This window comes from Petaurus breviceps, unplaced genomic scaffold (assembly GCF_028583685.1).
Source record: "Petaurus breviceps papuanus isolate PSGF00001 unplaced genomic scaffold, PetGlider_PUasm1.0 90650, whole genome shotgun sequence".
Classification (NCBI taxonomy): domain Eukaryota; kingdom Metazoa; phylum Chordata; class Mammalia; order Diprotodontia; family Petauridae; genus Petaurus; species Petaurus breviceps.
Genome location: NW_027187299.1, coordinates 4,098,338 through 4,117,456, shown reverse-complemented (window position 1 = coordinate 4,117,456; position 19,119 = coordinate 4,098,338). Strand labels below are relative to the sequence as shown.

Genomic DNA, 19,119 nt, shown 5'->3' with positions numbered 1-19,119 from the left:
TGAGTCTGGCTCCTGTTACTGTCTCATACCCTTAAAACTACTATTATTTCAGATAATCCTGAAATAATTAGTTTTAAAATGAAATCAAACAGGGAAATCTTATTATAAGCATATGAAAAAGCCCTATAACCAATATACATGTGTGACCTTGAATCTCAAATGTGTGCCTTAACATATTTCCTTTGATATTTCCTTGAATCTCAAATATGTACCTTAACATATTTCCTTTGAACAAACAACTCAATGTGATTCGGTCTTTTCACATTAAGTATGTCCACTTATTATGGTAATAATGATATTGGATTACCGGGCATACTTCCTATCCTGCGTAAATATTCTCTTCCAGTTAGAAATATTTTATCTATGAAATTTATTAGATTTTTTCAAGTGATCACATCTTTCACTCTCCCTTCCTGTCATGTAGAATTAACTTCATCTGGGTAGGTTTATGATATAGAACCCTTTGCAAATGACAATAGAGGGGGAAAAAAATCAGTTTTACTGTATACCTTGCAAAAGAGACAACTTAATCACCACTTAGAAGATGGTGTCAATCAATTCTCCTTGAAGCTGCTTTGTTAATTCAGAAATCATCTAGAGAAGCACAGAGCTTAAAACAATTGAAGATGATATATTTCAGTAGTTTCTGGTATCGAAGAAAGCAGAGAATGTGGTCTATATGTGATTTGCTTTATGCAATAATTTTGTATAAATCAAAACTTTTATAAAAATTTAAATGCATTAAGGAAGTCTGCTTTTTTAAAAGCAATACTGTGGGTTAGTCCTTTCACAAGAATCCATTATAAAGTAATCAACTGCCTCCGGTTTGTTTTCTAACTTTTGCTATCATTTTTTTTCTTGAAGGGTGGCAGAGAAGTTGAAACACAAACCACCAGTTTCCCTAATTCATAGCACAGGAGACCATAGTGTTACTTTGGGCTCCATCACTGACAACTTCAATTTCGACAGCAAAACTGAATTCTAAGTGGCAACTTTCATATAATCACCAAGCAATGACTGAGAATATATTTATTGGTGGGTATAAAAAGTCATTTTTACAAATTAAGGAAAAAACAAGTGCCGAGCGAGGAAATGAAAACAGACCCTACCTAAGCTAGGAAGGTCAAAAAAAGAAGTGACTAAAAATCGCATCCAATGACCTGGGTTAAATTCCTAGCTGTGCCCCCTCACCTATCCGACTTCAAACAAATCACTTAGCCCTCAGTTTCCTCATTTGTAAGACAAAGAGATTGGACCAGACCTCTCAGGTTCTCTCTAATGCTGTCTCTCTATAATCCTGAGCCAGAAAAAAAGGAATATATGTAGAATCATGGGTTGCTGTTGTTTTTTTTTTTTTTCCAGGAGTCAATAAGGGATAAGATTGAGAGTACTAGAGTGGGAGGGAAAAGCAGGGAGACAAGACTAACACTTCAAGACCAGAAGGAATGAGGAAAAGCATCCATATGGTGAGATAAAAGGCAGAAGAAAATGAGAAGCTTCCTTCCCAGATGGTCTTGGTCTGTCGGAACTAACCTGATAGAGTGATTTTCTAGTGGAAATACAGAAACTTAAAGTAGCTGGTCTAACAGGTGTGAATGACTTTTTTTTTCCCCCCTCATTGTGTTCCCCACCCCTTTGCAGCTTTTGTATACTGTAGTAAGATTGTAAGCTCTCCAGGGCTTAGCACAATGCTAGACACATAGTATATTCTTAATAAATGTTTATGGACTGTCTGACTGAAATAGGAAAAACATAACAGTCCCTTCTCTAAAAGCTTACATTCTAATTGGGGAAGACGAGGATTGTAAGAAAGTAAATGGAAAAGCCCAGAAATTCTAAGGGTTAAGTGTTGGAGAGGAGGGCAAGGCCCAGGAGTCTTAGGGTGCATCAGCTGATCAAAGGTCAGTGTCTGGGAGTGGGAAGGGCGCAGCAACAAGGCAAACGGTAAGGTCTGAAAGATCTTAGGACAACATGGCAAGACAAATAGCGTGATGGTTTTCCATCTTATCTGAAGGACTCTATTTGGAGAATCCAACATATTATCCAAGAGGCATGAGTGGTCATGTCAGGCCTGTGAGAGAAGGGCCAAAGGAAAGGCAAGGGAAGAGTGGGGGGAGATGACACCTTTAACTAAAAATGGGAAGAGATAGCAGAAACCGACTATAAAATCTCAATATTAAAATATGCAAAAGTTCTTCATGGAGAACAGGAATCATACCTTAGACTTCTCTGTAACTGCCACAAGGTCTAACATTATTTTGTTGTGCTTACAGTATACAAAGCATTAAGTCCTTTATCCTGACTGCCATTTGGGGCACTGCCCCTTTTCCTCTCTACTTCACAGAGAACACTGTGCCAACTTTACATTCTTTCAGAAATAAACTTCTACAGGAGGGAGAGAAACACCAAGAATTATCACACTAAACTAAGATGATGTTTTTAGAAAGTTTCCCATAAGCAGATACATGGAAACAGCAGGCACAGATCACCCAGATTTCATTGTACTAAAATTAGGAGTGAGAGCAAAGAACTTTAAGTCAGTGATTACGTCAGTTCTCTTTTCAGTTGGCCAGGTGCCAGTTTCAAACAAATCGTCCTGCTTTCTCTAGCATCGAAACAATATTTTGGAAAAGAGCCAGCTAAGCAGTTCAATGAATGTTCAAATTCTAGCTTCACTATTAATGTTTTAAAATTCAATGACAAGGTGAACAAAGTCTATACAGGGCTACATCTGCAAGGGTGTTATTTTCTTTGTTGTAAGCAGTTATTCTTTCGGTGAGTAAAGTACTTCGAATGAATTATTTTAAATATTTAAATGCCTGGAATTTATTTAGGGATTCACATCCAACTCACTTAAACAAAGATTATGCAAATATAGCAAAGTATAAAGTGCAAAACAAAAATTGTTTTCCTCTTATAGTTTTTATTCTTGGCAGCATCTCAAAACCTAAAAAAATAGTCTCTGTTCAAGTACTGGGTAAGAATGTACTTTTCACTCAGTTATTGGAGTATATAACCTGATTTAATCAGTAAATCTGCTAACTCATCACAAATTACAAAATTTCAAATAATTAGCAAGTCCTACAATCCTGTGAAACGTTAGGTGAAAACTTTACAAAAATCTATGTTCAGCCTGTGCTGGGACCAGTTTGACTCTTCAGAGACAATCATTAAATTTTCAGTGAAAGCAGTCACACCTCAGAAAGTGGCAAATGCTATGAAATCAGGGTTTGAGTTATTGTTTTGTTGACTGTCTAGACTTAAGAAACGGATGGAAAGGAGCAGCCAGGTGGCTCAGCGAGTAAGAGCACCGTCCCCAGTATTGGGATAACCTGGGGGATCGAATCCGGGCTCAGACACTTAGCATCCACCCAGAAACACCTGACCGTGTAATCTTGAGCAAGTTACTTAACCCCAATTGCTTAAAAAAAAAAAAAAAAAGAAATGGATGGAGAAAATCTTAATAATGAAGACTAACTTTAAAAGTGTGTTAGGCATACATCATTTTTTTTTTCAGGAAGCTGGTTATTAATTATTTACCAGCTCATCCCTGCATGCAACCCTGCAGCTGAGGAAACTACAGCTGATCTATCACTAGAGCTCAGGAGTCTGGGTTGCTGGAAAGCTAAAGTCAAAGAGGTGTCCACCATAAGTCTGGCAACCAATATGATGAGACCCTATACAACCGAGACCACCTGAACCAGGCCGCCTGAAAAGCTGCTAACGCTGGTCCTGGTTGAAAATAGTTAAAACTTCTGAGTGGATCAGTGCTGGGATAGAACCTGTAAGTTGGCCAATGCACTTACAGCCCAGGAGAGACAGGGAGACCCAGCCTAAAGGAGAGAGGGAAAGAGGGAGAGACAGAGGAAAACAAAGAGAGACAGAGAGACAAACAGAGATGGAAAGAGAGATGGAGAGAGGGACAGATAAATGTGTGTTCTATATAAATATTACAAGTGTTATATATTATATATGTGTGTTTCATATCTATAACTGGTAAGACAGATGCCGGAAAAGTTTAGATTATGGCCATGGTCCAAGGATCTAGTGATTGGCAATGATATATGACATATATATTATACATTATATGTGTGTATTTCATATAGATCTAGAGATAGATAGATAGACAGACAGACAGGTAGATAGATAGATAGATGAATGAATGGATGCCAGCAAAGTTTATCAGGGGTGGGCAACCTGCAGCCCCAAGGTCACATGTGGCCCCTTAGGTTTTCAAGTGTGGCCCTTTGATGTTTTAGATTATGGCAATAATCTAGAGATTTAGAACTGTCACTAATATGGTATATTCTGCTCAGCAACTAACTGGGGAACTCAGTGCTATAGTCCTTCTGTATAGCAGATGCAAAAAAAACAGTCTATAAGAAAAGATACTCGGGGCAGCCAGGTAGCACAGCGAGTAGGAGCACCGGCTCCAGTGTCAGAACGACCTGGAGATCGAATCCTGGGCTCAGACACTCAGCACCACACCCAGAAATAACTGGCCGTGTAACCTTGAGCAAGTTACTTAACCCTGATTGCTTAATAAAAAAAAAAAGATACTCATTTAAAGGAGTCACTGGCAAAAATGACACTGAAGTCCAATTCTCTTGACTACCCTTGTAACCCTAAGCAAGCCACAATTGCCTTGTGCCTCAGTTTTCTAATTCTTCAAATATGGATAATAATTCCTGTTTGCTTCACAGGGCTCTTGTGATGAAAACATGAAAAGATTTTCATAAGGATGCAAAGGCATTTTAAAATGCTGCCTTTAAAGATAGATGCATCATACTACCCAACTTGTCAACGCTACCATCAACTTGCTAATAGCCCATATAGATCCCTCTGAACACCTCTGGGTCTCATCATCTCTACAATGATAAGTTATTTGACCAGATAATCTCAAACTTCTCTTCCCAACCTAAATATTCTGCTAGTTCCTATTCTCTCTAGAAGCAGCCAAAGAGTTCTAGGCATACCCTGCCCCCCCCCCCCCCCAATCTGATGACCAGTGGTACAGGTAGGGAAGTGTCTGTCTCTTCCATACCTCGTCTTTCATTCCTTCTCAGTGATATACACTACCTGGCTCGCCACTTGCCCTGTCTTTGTTCACAGATAAATTAATTCCACCCCAGACTTGCATTTACATGCACTCCCTCTCTCTCAAACAGGCATATAAACATTCTCTAATGAGGTATACTGGAAAGAGCACTGGTATGTCTGGAACTCTGTCAAACACACATTAAGGGAGTGGGAAGTCTCAGAGCACTCACTCAGCTATGCAGTCCGATGGTCGAATCAGTCATCCAGGGCTGTCCGGGAGGCAAAAGCTCCTCCTTACAGCCTCCCCAGAAGCTGGAGCACAACATATCAAACACAGCCATAGTATTAATGACATGTGGGGGCGGGGGAGACCTAGACATCCCACCAGCACCCAGGACCTGCACAGGTCAGTGCTCTGATGGAAGGCACACAACAAAGGTAAGGAAAGATGATGTGTCTTCCGATTGTGTCCATCCTCCTCCCCCACACCTGGATCCAGCTATCCCTACTAATGAGAATATTCCCCCAAACCGCAGGGCTCTCTGCCCAGCCTAAATTGTATCCCCAGAGCTTAGCAGAAGCCTGGCACACAGCAGGCACTTAATAAGTGTCTGAAATGGATTGGAGATCACTAGAACTAGACTGAGGTCTTGATTTTGACACATACTGGCTCCCAGTCCTTGAAAAAGTCACTTAAGGAAACTGAAACTTCAAAAGGTTATCTGTAAGATAAGGGTGTTGGACTAAAGGATCTCTACTGTGCCTTCCAGCTTTGACATTTTATGATTCCATGCTTTTATTTTCCCCTTTTGCTTGTATTTAATTACACTGGGAAAAATCACTCTTCATTCCATTTATGGATCAAATCTGCTATGGTCCTCAACAGAGGCTCAAAAGTACAAAAATAGTCCTACTGATAGAAGAAAGATGTAAGCTTTTAAGGAAAAACAACAACAAATAAAAATAAAAAAAAAAAACAAAAGTTAAAAAAAAAGTGCCATCCACTTTGACCTTAAAAGTAAAATCCCTTTTAGAGTCAATAACATAAGTAAACATGCATTTCCTCAAAATTCAACATTAAGGATAAATCTAAAAGATCATTCAATTTTACTACTGTTCTACTAATTACTGGTACTGTGACAATTGAGAGGCAGCATGGAATAATGGATACAGAGATGGTTTGAAAGCCAAGAAAACTTGGATTCAAGTTCAGTCTCTGACACAGACTGGCTATGTGACACTGAGCAAGTCACTGAACTCTAGGGCACTTTCTATGACATAGGACAGCCTGCATTGGTAAAGGAATTCCTCCAGCAGGAGCTTGCTATAGCAATGAAATCACAGGTCTAGGCCTTCTCTTGACTGCTTTCTTTCCCAGAGTTTTCAATACAAATGAAGTTTTTCTGCTACACTGAGTTTACATGACAGAAGTATATCTGTGTACCTAACTATGACATACAGCATCATCTCTATATTCAGAGGGCTGCCTTATAACAAACTTTTGGAACATAAACATTATTAGGTCCTTCCTGTAACATTATTACTAAAATAGGCAAAAGTCATCTGTCATCATCTCTCTTCTCCTTGACCAGGTTCTAGAAGAGTGAACCAAGACCATCTTACAAAATAACAAAATTAGACAGACAGACAGACAGACAGATAGATAGATAGGTAGGTAGACAGACAGGTGGATGGTTGGATAGACAGATACATAAGAGAATTATGACTTACAGACAGATACATATACACATACATAAGAGAATTATGACTTACTACATAAATTTAAACATATAGCAGGAACAATCACAAATCCTGAAAGCTGGCATTAGACCTGAGTTCAAATCCAAGCTCAAAACACTTCCTACTCATAAGCCTAGGCAAGCCACTTGAATGTCTCTGTGCCAGTTACCTTTATCTATAAAATGGGGGAAATTACAGCACCTACCTCCCAGAGTTGTTGTGAGGACAAAATAGAATATAAAGTGCTAGCAAAGCTTAAAGTCATGTATGTGTGTGTGTATACACTATTATTTTATTAGTAGAAGTGTTAAGTGTTATGTGCCTGTAGTATACAAATATAAAAGTGAAGCAGTCAATGACCTCAGGAAATAGTCCTCTGTGTGCTCCCTTATTACCACATAATTATTACCATATGTTTTTATAAATCAAACTTATATTTATAAGTCAAATATTAGGCCACATCAAATATATAAAGGTAGATACAAAGAACTGTATTCATTATGCTTTACAATCCTCAGTTAAAAAGTGATCAACACAATTTCTGCCAAAACATTATCAAGTGGCTTTTTTGTTTTGTTTTTTAATTATCTTGGGCAGAACTTAATTGTTCACAGGCTCTGGAAAAAGACTCAGATACACTTACTTTACCAGAATCTTTATTTATAACACAAGGTCAGGACTTGAAAGGAGCTGGCAACCATCCTTAACAAAGCCAAATCCAAAGACTGGGTCAGGCTCAAAAAGCTGTGACTTGGACCAAAACTATACCCTCTTGGAAGATGCCTGGCTTGCCCCTTGGCTCCCTAGCACAGCAGTGTTTCACATACCCCACACACCCCTGTGAGTAGCAGCCCTGAGTTCCTTAAGTGCTCTCCAAGTGAGAATTTCCCATGCTGGGCAATTTCAAGGCTGAGATTCTTAGAGGTCTATCTTAGGATGGAGGAGGTCTGCTATACCAAAGGAAGGTCCTAGAGCAAGGGTGGGGAGCCAGAGGCCTCTCGAGGCCACATGTGGCCCCTATAGGTCCTTTAACTGAGCCCAAACTTCACAGAAGCTCACAGATGAAAGTGCTGCACTTGAGGACCTAAAGGCCACATGTGGCCTCGAGGTCGAAGGTTCCCCACTCCTGTCTTAGAGGTTTCCTTCTCTCTCCAGGGCCGTCTTCAGAAACACTCTGCTAGAGTTCCCCGAATTCTTATCTTAGTCTATCTCAGAGAGTATCAAAAGTTCTCAAGAGTCAAGTGTCAAGCTGGAGGCGGCAGGAAGGAGTCAACACCTCCCTCCTTTCTGCATCATACTAGTGACTTGAAGAATTACTCAGGGAAAGGTGATCAAGAATTCTTTTGCAAGGTTACCTGAAACCCTGAACACGTTTTCTATTCAAAATGAGTTGAATACCTGATTCTATCTTCCTACCTCCCTCCCATTTAGTCTAAGCTGTTTTGTTGTTCTTCAGTTGTTTCTGACTCCCCATGACCCCATCTGGGATTTTCTTGGCAAAGATGCTAGAGTGGTTTGCCATTTCCTTCTCCCGCTCATTTTACAGATGAGGGAATTGAGGCAAACTGGGTTAAGTGACTTGCCCAGGGTCACACAGCTAGTAAGTATTCCAGACCAGATTTGAACTCAGAAAAGACAAGTCTTTCAGACTCCAGACCTGGAGTTCTATCCAGTGGGCCACCTAGCTGCCCCTCTCTCTAACATCATAGGATCCTGAATATAGAACTGGAAGACATATCAGTGGTCATCTAGTCTACCCTCCTTAATTCACATATAAGGCAACTGAGGCCCAGGGAGTTAAGCTACTTGCAGAAGGTCACACAAGTTGTATCAGTGGTGAGATGTGACTAGATCCTATATGCTCACTATTCATCAGGGTTGAGCAGTCCCTCTGCTTCTACAAATCACAACCTCTTCATACTTTTCATCCTGTGACATTCCTGTTTGTCACTTCCTGACTCTTCTAATATTTAGGGGCTTGGCAGAGAAGTGGACGGGGAAGGAAAGAAAATGCATCATCCAGTGCAGAACTTAAGGTGCCCACTTGTATTTTCTCATTCTGGCGACAGGACCATCCTCAATTTCAGTCATACATACCCTGGATGTCTTTTATACCATTTGTCATCATTGGTAACACGTTACCTCTTACTTAAATCTAATACTTTTCTTTCCATAGAAACCTAATTATATTCCATAGCACCTAATTATACAACACCCTGGTTTCTGGTTTGAAAATATCTTTACCAGGGTCTCAACACCATTTTAAGATTAGGTAACAACTAACTTGGAAAACCTTGTCACAATACATTTGCAAGCCTCAAACCAAAAGACTGAACAAGTATCTTTTCTAACTAAGGAAAAACATGGAATAATCAACTGTGGTGAAAAAAGGTGGTATGAATGGCTAATTCATCACAAAAAATGCAAATGCAGTTATCCTTTCCATATCACCAAGGCTAGGGGTGCAGTGCCCCAGGGATCTGGAAAATCCATGTAAAGTTTTTTGGCCCTCCCTTAGTACAAGAGAAAAAGTCTGAATGATTATGGTATTAAAACATAAACTATACTGATATTATACAATTCTACACATACATTTTATGCATTTCTAAGTTTCTGAACTTTTTCTGTGTCGTCTGCTGACCTCTGCCTGTTGTCTGCAGCTCCCACAAAATTCCCATTTAATTTCTTAGGCCAACCTTCAATATGCCAAAACCTTGATGGGAAAGTCTAGACGTGGAATGGTTAACTGTATAAAGAGGAACAACAAAGCCATGCATGGTCCACTAGTAAGTCTTGAGCTTCACAAGAAATACCAGTTGTGCTGCATACAAAAATATATTACCGATCCACACATCTGGAATGGTTTTTCTAACAGTGGTGGTGGATTTATAATGATATAGCCCACATCTCAACATCTGATCCTCACAGCACATGGATGGCATATATATTAATAAGACTGTTCATCTAGGTCAGAGACCCAAGTGTGATACGCTGCCTAATTGAACCACCTGGCAATGTATTCAGGGGAAGCGGGGGCAGTTCCTATGGAACACCTGCTGATTCACAAGCCTTTCTAGGAAGAAATGAAACAAAGCCAGTGTAGGGAAAGTGGGAGAGGGAAGACAGGTGAAGTGTTTGCTTTTGGAAGATCAGAATGAGACAGCAGCCTTGTGTCAATAGAGATACTAGAAAAAGTTACTCTGCTTTAATTAACTATTTAAAGCATTCATATCAAGACAGTCTACTATATCCTCTTTTTTGTTGAATCCTTCCTCTTGACTAAAAATCTCACAAATTTCATCTTGATTTAGACTTTATTAATGTTTCACTTGTTACCATGAGTGCAATTACTATATTAAAGTACTAAGGACTGCATTGATTTGGGGAGGAGAGGAGAGGAAGAGAGTTCCAATCTAAAGGGGGACTGAATAGTTTTCTAGCACCTGGTAATAAAGAGAAAACTTAGGAGGAGGGGAAGGAAGGAAAATGAGACTAAGAGCTCTTTGCTGAAAGTAAGTATGTCTGAAGACAAAGCAACTAAATAAATCAGCCAAAAATTCTACAGGTTTCACCTCCAAGCTGTTTTCTAAAAGAGAGAGCAAATATAAATTCTGTCTCTCTTCTCAAAGTTCCTCGATATATAATTCATATTCTTAGTGTCCAAATGACACTCTGAGAATAACGGAGGGGCAAATTCCATCCAAGAGGACTTTTCTTTGTGAAAATGAAGCAAAACAAAGTCTCACTCAAAGATTCTATTAACCAATTAGAATTTGAACTTGAAAAATCCAGACTTCCTTAAACAACACCAAGCCAGGGTTGGAAAATTTTATAAGGTCCAGTGTGGTCAGATAAACACTTTCTTCTTATAGATCCATCAACCCACAGGAGTGTGGAGGGGAGATTCTCCTGACAACTGCACAAGGCAGAAACAGAATGGACATAGTTTTAACCTTCAATACTTTTCACCTTAAGTTGCTCCTAACTCTTCCAAAACAACTAAGTCCAACAATAAGCAAAACAAATACTCACAGACTAATAATACAGGGAGGAGTGTAGGAAGGAAGAAATCAGTCACAGGTACTGCTTTATATGTTTCCTCAGAAAGCGTGAGTTTTTTGCATGGGACTGTTTAAATTTTATGATATAATTACATTGTCAAGGTCTTTATGATATTTCCTCTTAAAATATTTTAAAACAGTAAATTTTTCCAAGTCCTGATACCTGTGTCAACAAGAGGTGTGAACAACGTACTAACAAGACCTAAACCTATAGAAAACAAAGGCATTTTAATTAGGTGTGAGAGGAAGTCTGTGTCAATTGGTTGAAGGACTTCGTCACACTCTATAATTGAGAATTTGAGTTCCTATCTGAAGAGAGGAATGAGTAGGGACCTCAAGAGTTGAGCCAGAAAGAATCAAAGCAGTACCAGAAAGAAAAAATAAAAAGTAAAGTTGACCTACTGTAGCAGAGAAAAAAGAAATCAAGAAGGGTCACTGGCCCCTACAGGCACCTCAAAGCAAAAGCTTTGGACTGAAGCCTCTGATTACACTTCATCTTCAAGGACTGGGAGACATTCCTAAAAAATAGTCAGCTCCCCCTTTTAAGTCACTGCTAAATACTCTGCTCAATTCTCTACCCCTAGCATTTCTGGTAAATTGAATTTTTTTTTCCCTCAATCACAGAAGCCAAGGGTTAGCTAGAAATAAAAACAAATTTTATATTTAAGGCAGAACAACAAACTTCTACCTGAATGTTGGGAATTTTCCTAACTGGGGGCTATAAGCAAGGGTGATGATAGTCCTAATCTTTTATTTAACATAAACCTCCCCAATCATCAAAGGAAGAAGCATATTGCCCCAAGGTTTAAAAATTGGTTAATTATTTAACAGGGTGTGGCTTCTCCAGCTTCAAAAGAGGGAGGGGAGAGAAGAAAGGTGACCTGCACATTCCGTAGGGCTCCCCATCCCTCCCACCCCATACAGTAGTTCTAATGACAAAGTAGTTAAATACCAGGTAGTTTGGGGAAGATGGCCATAGTAGTTGTGGGAAGAATCAAGTAATCAACATTTATTAAGTGCCTACTACATGCCAGGCACTGTGCTAAACTCTGGGGATACAAAAGAAGCAAAAGACAGTCCCTGCCTTCAAGGAGCTTACGATCTGATGGAGGAGACAACATGCAAAGCACGATGCCAATAGCACGGCATTGAGCTGCCTCTTATAGAAAGAGAGGCATTGTAATAAAGCAGCAGTGAGGAGGGAGCCTATTCCAATAGCCATGAGGGACAGAAAGGGGAGGTGTCATAGTCTGAAGCAGAGAAAACCAGTTTGGTACCAGAGAGAGCATGTATCAAAAGGCGGGAAAGACATTCTGGGACAAGGCTGTTAGGACCTTTAAAACCTAATTTGGGGAATTTATCTTTTATCCTAGAGGCCCTATAGGAAATCACTGGGTTTGACTTAGTTGGGAAGAGACGTAGAGACCAATTAGGAGGTTATTACAATAATCAAACATAAGAGAACTTGTATGGCACTGACCCTCAAGGGTCAGGGAAAAAAAACAACTAAACCTCAAATCTTTCTTCTTTCAATGCAATTTTAACTTTGTAACAAAAAGCAAAAAAGTAGACCTGTTTAAGCAATAATGCATTTGCATTCTTGCCAGGCATTGTACATATTAATTTCAGCACCCCATTTTAAAATGCCATAAATATTTAAACAAAAGCCTATATTCAGCTACATTCAAGTGACAGTCTCAGTCTGTCTCCTCCTCCACCACTCGCTTCCATTCAGAGGGCAGTCTATGGAAACAACTTATCTGGGGATTTAGTTGAGCTTAATGTGAAATCTCATATTCAGTCGATCCACCACAGAGGAATTCCAGAAGTGGGTCAAATTTGGCTCCCTCAGATTTCAGGCTTTTTTTTTTTTTTTTTGGTGATCACAAGCCTATAAATCAAGTTAGGAAAGGGATCAGATGAATTTCTCTCTCTGAACTCCTGGAATTTCATTTATATCACCTTGTTATCCCTCCTTAAAATGGAGTCCTGGCTGAATCTTATTTTAACCAAAAACCACAGTGTCTGAGTAAGAAATAGAAGAGGAAAAATACAATGGCTGTAATTCTCATAAATTACCAAACCAAATTATCAATCTAAATCAAAGTCTGTAAACAAGAGTGAAGAATAAGAGAAACTTCAGCTAGACCAATGGCCTAGCACTGTGATATCAAGTGTTAAATAGACTCAGAAAGTCTGGTGTTCAAAACCCACCTCAGACAGTAGATGGGTGAAACTGGGCAAATCACTTTAATTCTGTGACCCTCAATTTCCTCTTCTGTAAAAATGGGAAATTTTTAGCTAACATTTCTACAGCACTCAAGGCTTGCAAAGCATTTCTGAATATTATCTTATTTTATCCTGACAACAATCCTGGGGGGAGGGGGGGCAGGTGCAATTACTATCCCCATTTTGCAGCAGAGGAAACTGAGGCAGACATTAAATGATTTTTGGAGGGTCACAGAGCTAGTTAGCATCTAGGCTACATCTGAACTCAGATCTTCCTGAATCTAAGTCAGGTGCTCTATCCACTGTACCACCTAGCAGGTGATCAAAAGAACTTCACAGGGTTCTTTTGACCATCAAAGAAGATACTATATGTGAAGTAAGTTAGCAATTATTATTTTCTTTCTCATAGCTTCAGTGCGTTTACTTTGGCTGCATTTCACAGACTCAAGCAGAGCTAGAAGGAACACCTTAATGGGAATGTAGCTTAACCCCTCATCATGGTAGAGTCCAAAGACCGCTGGTTCTAGAGTCAGAAGTTGGATTCAAATTGTGCCTTCCGGGGTGTGACCTTGGGCAAGTCAAGCAACCTCCTTGGGCCTCTGTAAAATGATGGAGTTGAATTAGGTGGTTTTCATGGTATCTTTGGGCTATCAATCTGTGAGCCTAGGTATCCTATTGCGATACTGAGAGCCAAAGACTTGCCCAAAAGCACTAAGCTCAAACTTCAGACCTCCTCCTCCTCATTATAGATACCATTCATATGGCCTTTCCCAGTGCCCTTAATTCTGGTGCCTTCCCTCAGTGGGTTACTTTCTCCTTATCTGGTATATAGCTTGTTATACACAATGGTTTGCCTACTGTCTCTCCTATCAGACTGTAAACTCCTCGAGGGCAGGAACTATCTTTTGCCTCTCTTTGTATTTCCAGTGTCTACCACAGAGTAGGCACTTAATACCACTTATCTAAGATTTCTGCAAAGTATTTTACATTATAGATGTTATAATATGGCATTATAGATACAATAGATATAAACATATATTTATATACATATATAAATCTAAATATATACATGTTTATATATAAACATAACATTATAGATATAAATAGCATCACATGTATTATGACAGACCAGTGAAAGCTTCCCCCTTTTCTATACAGCTCCTCCTATGAGGAGGTAGACTCTTTATTAATCAAGTTTAATGTTATATGGTCATCAGTATTGTACTTCAATTTTATCTGGATTCCTAATAAATAACTAGAAAACATCACAATAGTGTCCTCAGTTCTCTTCTAAAACAAATATTCAATAGCCAAAAGAAAGAAAAGAAAAATCAATCCAAGTCCAAAGTCCTCAAGCATCTCTTACCATTCTAGGAAGTAAAACTCCTAAACACAATGCCAGGCATTCAAGAATCATGAGGGGGTCTGTATACATTTACACTTACCATGTTTTCCCAAAATATGTAATAGAGAAAACCGTCTTTAAACCAGTCTTGCTTACTGAACCAACCAGAGGCCTTCGAAGTCAGTTCTGATTACCAAACAGTGCCAGTTCCCCTTCCAGTGAGGCTCACTACCATCTCCTCCACTTTCATGAACAGGCAGATTTCCTAAGTGAGTCACTGGCTTCACTTCCCTTACCCTGAGGCTCAGGTGAAATGAGCCCCAGGAGGACAGGTGTTGACAAAATCTGATTCAATAAGAAGGAGCCCTCCCAAACAGCTCCCATTTACCATTTCCAGTTTCTTAGAAATATCCAAGAAAGCCACAGCTGGGCTACCCTTGCCCTGGACACTAGGTATGACCCTTGTTCCAAGTGACCTGCCATTTTCTTGAAACTTCTAGGCCTTTATACTCCCCCACACACACACACTTCAGCTCATCTGAGACTTCCCAGGCCAACACCTAGCATCCATGCCTGTGACATCATCAATGGGAAACATCAAAGGAAAACAAGAGCCCTTAACTAGAGCTACACTCCCTTCCCTTACTTATCCCCCTCAAAAAACCCAGGTCTTGAGGCCCCAAGAAGCTGTTTCAGGTATGAAAAGACAGGTAGGCTTCTGAAGACACCCAGCCCTACTTTTTGAGGACCCAGTGCATGCAGGGTTCACTACTCTGGGTGTACCCTTCCCTGGGAGCCTTCCTCCATTCTCCTGCCACTGAAATGTTTTACTTTACCTCCTCTTCAGGCCTTGCATGCAGATGCTTAATAAATGTTTTTTGGACTAAGCCTCCTCTTGTTAAAGTGAAAACCCACTATGACAAAAGCATAAATTCCGTAACTACTTTTGAGGATTGGGATAATTGTTGCAATGACCACTGTGAGCTGAGTCACCAACTGGACTCACCCCTGCTAAAATCTTACTGTCTTCAGGAAACCTTTCCCAATCCCTCTTAATTCTGGTGCCTTCCTTCAGCTCATTATTTCCCCCTTATGCTGTACACAACACAATTTGTACATAGAGGATTTCATGTTGTCTCTCCCTTCAGAATGTAAAACCCTTTGAGGACAGGGACTGTCTTGCTTTTTGTTTTTTGTATCCCTAGTGATTAGCACAATGCCTGATACATAATAAGCAATTAAGAAATGCTTACTGACTGACTAAATTGATTATGCCATATAAACTTAAAGCTGCAAATTGAAAATTAGATTCTTTTAAAAAGCTTGCAAGAACTGCAGACATTAGTCCAACCCACTCATTGTACAGATGAGGAAACTGAGGCAAACAGGGTTAAGTAATTTGCCCAGGGTCACAGAGCTAATGTCTGAGGCCAGATCTGTACTCAAGAAGAGGAGTCATTTTCCAGACTCCAGGCCTAGCGCCACCTATCTCAGGATACAGGTTCAGATCCTTCCTATCTCTGATATCTGCATGACCTTGGTCATTCAACTATCCTTGGGCCTCGATTTCTTCATCTGAAATCTGAGAAGCCTGGACTAGACAGTCTTCCCAGCTGTAGTTCTCTGATCCCATGAAGTGTCATTCATGAAATAAACTTTTAAGTTGCCGATTACCTTGTTTAATGCTTTCACTCATTTCTTATCCAAGTTAGGTGGTTTGTGGGAACTGATAAAAATCGGGGCCTGTTTTGCTCCCTACTTCACAAAGATGCTACGCAGTTTTGTTTCAGTTACTGAAAGCATCTCTATACACATAATCCCTGACCAAAATCAAAAGACTATTTGTTAAACTAGCCTTCAGCCTAACAAGTAAATATGTCTTTCTGCTACATCTATGCATTCCAGTACATGCTAAATCTACCTCTTAGGCACAACAAAGCAAAAGAAAATTCAGGAAAATATCTTGGGTTTTGCTTTAGGCAACTAATATTTCAAAATAGTAACAACAGGACAGCCTATCTCTGCCTAAATGCCCATTTATAATTCACTGTATAATTCAAAAAGGGGGATCAATTTTCAAAATAAAAGTCAAAGTATTACTAGAGAGACTAAAAGCAAAATCCCCAATATTTATCATACCAAAATCTCTTCCAGATCATAGACTCCCTGAGAACAGTATAAGCTATTTATATGCAAAACTCAAGGACTGCAGTTTCCCATGAACAAACAAAGCTACCCAACAGAGCCCACCTTTCTAATCCTTTCCAATAACCACATCAAGCAGTCAACTCAAACTGGTTTTTTTCTGCCAGAAAAAAAAAGAATACTATTTATTACTACTATCTCCCAAATAGAATCTCCCTAAATAGAAACACTAAAAATCCTAAACTATATTAAACATCTTACTAAATATGGTGCCCAAGTGTCTTCTCAGAACCATTTTAAAGGATGATAGGGATGCCTGAGATCACACTTTGACCTCTCAAAGACATTAGCCTAAACAGTATAAATATGTCACATCAAGCAACAGTCTTCTCATGATTCCTTCCCAACAAATTAGAAGTGGGAAATGAACACTAGGCAGCAGTCATAGACAACTCTGAAACCACATTCGGCAAATGAGTGATATAAGAAAGCCATCTAGTGTTAATGTTAAGAAATGAAAATTGCAAACAAAAGAGCAAAGAGGCAAAATTCGGACAAATGTTGTCAAACTTTGTAAGCAAACCAACACCAATTACTAATTTTTGCACGTCTTCCCTACCAATAACAAACACTGAATTAAAAGGTAATGTTCAAAGTTCAGTTTCACCAAAATGTGATTTCCCTGCTAAGTATTCACTGGCCCATTTGATTTTTAAAATATTCATATCTGGGGTAGTCATCTTGGACAATATTAACAGAAACAGGTTATGCTGACAAATCTCAGCCAAAGAGGAATAATGGCAAATAATCTTCACCCCGGAAGCCTCCCAGTCATAGTTACAAGGAACTGAAGTTGATACTCTTTGGATGGACAAGAATTCTGGAAATGAATGAATGTACAATGGCAGTATTCCCCAAGATACATGGATTAAGGTCCTACCTACCTTTTAAAATGTAATTAAGACATGAACAAGATCAAAGGCACCAGGAGGGAGTGGCACGGCCCGGGAAGGGTGAGAACACAGGAGAGGGGGAGGAAAGTGCGCACATATGAGTCTTATATTCTTGTATTCCTGGGGCACCTACTCTGTTCGAAGCAGAGTGGGCTGGGATCTCTATTAGATACAAACTGCCCTCCCTCTCTTGCCCAGTACAGACGTCTTTGAAAAGAAACAAATCTTCAGTAAGTTAACCGAATAACCAGCAAGTGACAAGAGAGGTAAAAAAGAAATCTGCCAATTTTTTTTTTTAATGGCAAAGAGATTTTGTGTGAAGGCAAACAGATTTACCCAGTAGATGGTACCCACAAAGGGACCACCTTTCCCTCAGTAACTTTAGGGAAAATTAAAACTGCTGCTTCTCCTTTATTATAGATTTGCAAGAAAGCATTAGGAAGGGCTAAGGTGCAGCCACTCCTCGGGGAAAGGGGGGCGCGGCGGGGGAGGGGGGAGGGGGCAATAGCAAACGCCGCTAGTCTTGACGCCCGCAGGGGGTCTGCGCGCAGACGTCCCTCTGGCAGACACAACACCAACTCACAGCAAGCATTACATTTGCACTCTTGGTCCCCCAGCACAGTTGCGTCTTCGCTCCCCAGGTCCGTCAGGCGCGGGGTTCTTTTCCACCCTCAACAGCCCAACCCCCCCATCTTCAACTCAAAAAGACCCACCCCACTTATTCGCGCAACCCCCATTCACCCCCTCTACAATGCAAACCCCCTTAAGGAAAGGCTACCCCCGGGTAGATTCTCAGGATGCGCTCCCTGCCCCCCAGAAACCCCACGGACACTTCTACTGGATCACAAGGAATTTTTCCTCTTCCCCCCAATCTTCTCCACCACCACTGCACAGATTCGCACCAGTAAAAAAAAAAGGATGCTTTGCTCCCCAAACGCAAACGCAAGAGTAGGGGTTTGCAGACGCGCTCCTTCCATACCTGCTACAGCCCCGGAGCGAAACAAGGCTGCTGCCGCTGCTTCTGCTCCCGCCGCCTATCTCCCGGGTTCCCCATCTCCTCCGAGGCTCCGGCTCGAGCTCCAGCCCCGGCTCCCCCCAGCTCACACACTCCTCCTCCCCGCCAGACCCTGCGGCGGGGGGAGGAGGTCCACGGGACAGGAGCCGACCAGAGGCAACGCTGCTCGGAGCCCCACTCTCCTCCCGCGCCGCTCAGAGTTGCAATTGCTCCCTTGCTCTCGCTAGGGTCGAGAGAGCCAGTGCAGCGATTGCAGTCAGCTTCTAGGTTCTCCTCAGCTGTCCGACGGACGGGGAGGGGAAGGAGAAGAGAGAGGAGGGTGCGCGCACACAACTCCTCCTCCTCCTCCGCCTCTTACAGCTGCCTCTGCTCCTCCTCCTCCACCCCCTGCTTGCAACGCATAGTCTCCGGCTCCCTCCCTACAACACCTCCCTCCGCCTCCCGCTGAAAGCCTTCCTCCCAATTCAATGCTCCCTCTCTTATTGGCCCCAGCTTACTTCCTTCCCCGACCCTCTCCGCTTTGGCCCCCAACAACACCCTTCGAGTCCGGATTGGGAGGTGTCCCTATTACGCACCAGCACCACTCGCCTC

The 19,119-nt window shown here is 40.9% G+C and overlaps 1 protein-coding gene across 2 annotated transcripts in view; it reads right to left on the bottom strand.

Annotated features, from left to right (window-relative positions):
- The window catches only part of SIPA1L2 (signal induced proliferation associated 1 like 2), a 255,321-nt gene extending 236,409 nt beyond the window's left edge, over window positions 1–18,912 (bottom strand). The window contains exon 1 of one of the 2 annotated variants that reach the window (XM_069064868.1): window positions 18,493–18,912. The gene's annotated coding sequence lies outside the window, so the exon portion shown is untranslated. The remainder of the gene's footprint in view (window positions 1–18,492) is intronic. The other variant, XM_069064869.1, reaches the window with a different exon arrangement.
- Between the last annotated feature and the right edge of the window lie 207 nt (window positions 18,913–19,119).